The 2,500-nt window shown below is 31.6% G+C and overlaps 2 non-coding genes across 2 annotated transcripts; both read right to left on the reverse strand.

Annotated features, from left to right (window-relative positions):
* Nucleotides 1–1,116: 1,116 nt before the first annotated feature.
* Nucleotides 1,117–1,190, reverse strand: TRNAD-GUC (transfer RNA aspartic acid (anticodon GUC)). The gene has a single exon. It is a non-coding gene; the product is annotated as a tRNA-Asp (tRNA).
* A 318-nt stretch (nucleotides 1,191–1,508) lies between these two features.
* Nucleotides 1,509–1,592, reverse strand: TRNAY-GUA (transfer RNA tyrosine (anticodon GUA)). The gene has a single exon. It is a non-coding gene; the product is annotated as a tRNA-Tyr (tRNA).
* Between the last annotated feature and the right edge of the window lie 908 nt (nucleotides 1,593–2,500).

The following is a 2,500-nucleotide window of genomic DNA, read 5'->3' on the forward strand; positions in this document are numbered from 1 at the left end:
AGAATATTTACTTCCATAATATCATCGTTTCATTTTTTATTCGCAATAACTCGGGATTTAATCCCATAGAGATGATAAATGTTTCGCTTGTAAATTCAAGGGGATGCGTTGCATCTCGATGATATCGAATCGTATTAAAATATCATGAATAACAATATCGGAGCTATCAAATCGATTCATCGTCGAGAATTGAATAGTATAACATAGGAAGATCTTTTATCCATACCGAATTTAAACAAAATGGGATTCCTGATGCAATCAAGAATTTCGTTACTTTTTTTTATTTATAATTTTTTGCATTCTTTCTTTTCTATAATCTACTGCCCTCTTATTCAATGCAATCATCTGATGAAGTCTCATCAGACTACCTTTACCCTTACATTGTTTATAAACAAACTCAAGCAAAGAATAGCAGCGAAATTCAAAAAAGGAAAAGGAGGTAGGTTCGAACTAAACTCCTTCCTTTTTTTGTACTTATAAAATCTTCTTAAAAAAAAGAAATAAAAACGAAACTTAAACTTTCAAAAATTCTTAATTACCTCACTAAGAGAGATAGATGGGATCCTTGTTTGTATTAATATCCTCTTTCCTTGAATTAGTAGTGGGACGTATATATCAAAAGTTAAGTGTTAAATTTTAATAAGATAGATTATTTCAAATTCAAATTAGTAATTGAATTTACTAATTGAGGTTACAAAAAATCGGAGCCAGAACGGATATATTTTGCTTTCAGACGAAAAATTAGATCAAAGTTTACTATGTAAACTTTATTTTGTATCGTCCAAATTCCCTTTATGTATGTGCTTTCCGGAAACGTATAGTACTCTATTTCATTAGAAAAATCGGGCGTAATCAACTAGACCCAGTACGCCTTCGAATCCTGAATATGATGCTACCAATAATTGTGGTAATTCACATATGGCACATATGTCTTTCTCCCATCAATTAGTACTCGTTGAAGAAATCAAAATTCCCATATTTTTTTGTTGAAAAATGTGGAAAAAAAATAAGAGAGATCCCGTTTGGAATAAAATTCAGTTATGTTATTTGTTCTCTCTTTCACAGGAAAGGAAGAGATTAATTGATGTATTTTTTTTTTATTGGATTTGGATCCATCGGGACTGACGGGACTCGAACCCGCAGCTTCCGCCTTGACAGGGCGGTGCTCTGACCAATTGAACTACAATCCCAGGGAAATAAAGTGTACAACATATGTTGTTGATTTAATTTCCTTCAAACCTTTCTATGTAGATTTTTGATTCGAATTGTCATATTCTACCAGACAGAGACGCGAGTAATAAAGTAATAGATTGATATGCGCGGAGACATGGACTTTAGTGTGAGAAGCATGGATTAATATTTATTTTTTCGTTATTGTAAAATTGATTGATTATCAATCTGTCAATGAATAAAAAAAGAGTTTTTTTTTTTATTCTTTCATATCAAGTCAAGTATTTCTGTAGAAGGACAAATAGGTTATATCATTTTATGGTGGATACGCGATATATTGGGCCGAGCTGGATTTGAACCAGCGTAGACATATTGCCAACGAATTTACAGTCCGTCCCCATTAACCGCTCGGGCATCGACCCGGGAAGAATCAATTCCAAGCTTGTTGATAATCCATGATCAACTTCCTTTCGTAGTACCCTACCCCCAGGGGAAGTCGAATCCCCGCTGCCTCCTTGAAAGAGAGATGTCCTGGACCACTAGACGATGGGGGCATACTTGCCCGACTGCCATCATACTATGATCATAGTATGAATAGTTTTTTGAAATTGTCAATATAAAATAAATATAATGGACTAATATGATGCAATTCGACGTATTTTTCTTTCTTTCATTATTCCATCGAAATTTTTTTATTTGTGATTTCTATTTATGAATCGTTCATTCTAATCACCATTCCCCATATAATTCTATATAGAAATTATTTTATTTTAAATTGCATTTTTTTTTATTTATTTCATTTAAATAATATACATAAATTTGCAAATTGGAATATATAGTTATATTACTTATATTATAGAATATCAAATGAAAATAGTGATTAGTAGTGATTAGAGGAAACCTCTAAAATAAACAAAAATAATAAATATTAGAAAAAAAAATATTCTTTTTTTATTTTATTCTTTTTTTATTTAAATAATACGAAGGCTAGTACCCTTCGGGAATTGGTCTGCCATATGCTATAAACAGGATTAAACTCCATTTCTCATACTTTCACTCATTGATTCACTCATTGTTAAGATTAGGTTAGGTATATTTCGATCTCACACTAAGCCAAGAAATTAAAAAACGATAAATTTTGAAATCTGGGGATAGGGATCAACAAGTTATTGAAAATTTTTTTCTCGCCAAATAGAATTGCTTTATCAATGATTCGGTGAATGTATCTATGTTCAATTCGTGTGTGTACATGTATGAATCAAATTCATTTCGTTAGGATGGGGCTCATCAATTTAATTAGGGATCGGTCGTATGATGAAACAATTCATTG

This window comes from Cucumis melo, unplaced genomic scaffold (assembly GCF_025177605.1).
Source record: "Cucumis melo cultivar AY unplaced genomic scaffold, USDA_Cmelo_AY_1.0 utg001512l, whole genome shotgun sequence".
NCBI lineage: Eukaryota > Viridiplantae > Streptophyta > Magnoliopsida > Cucurbitales > Cucurbitaceae > Cucumis > Cucumis melo.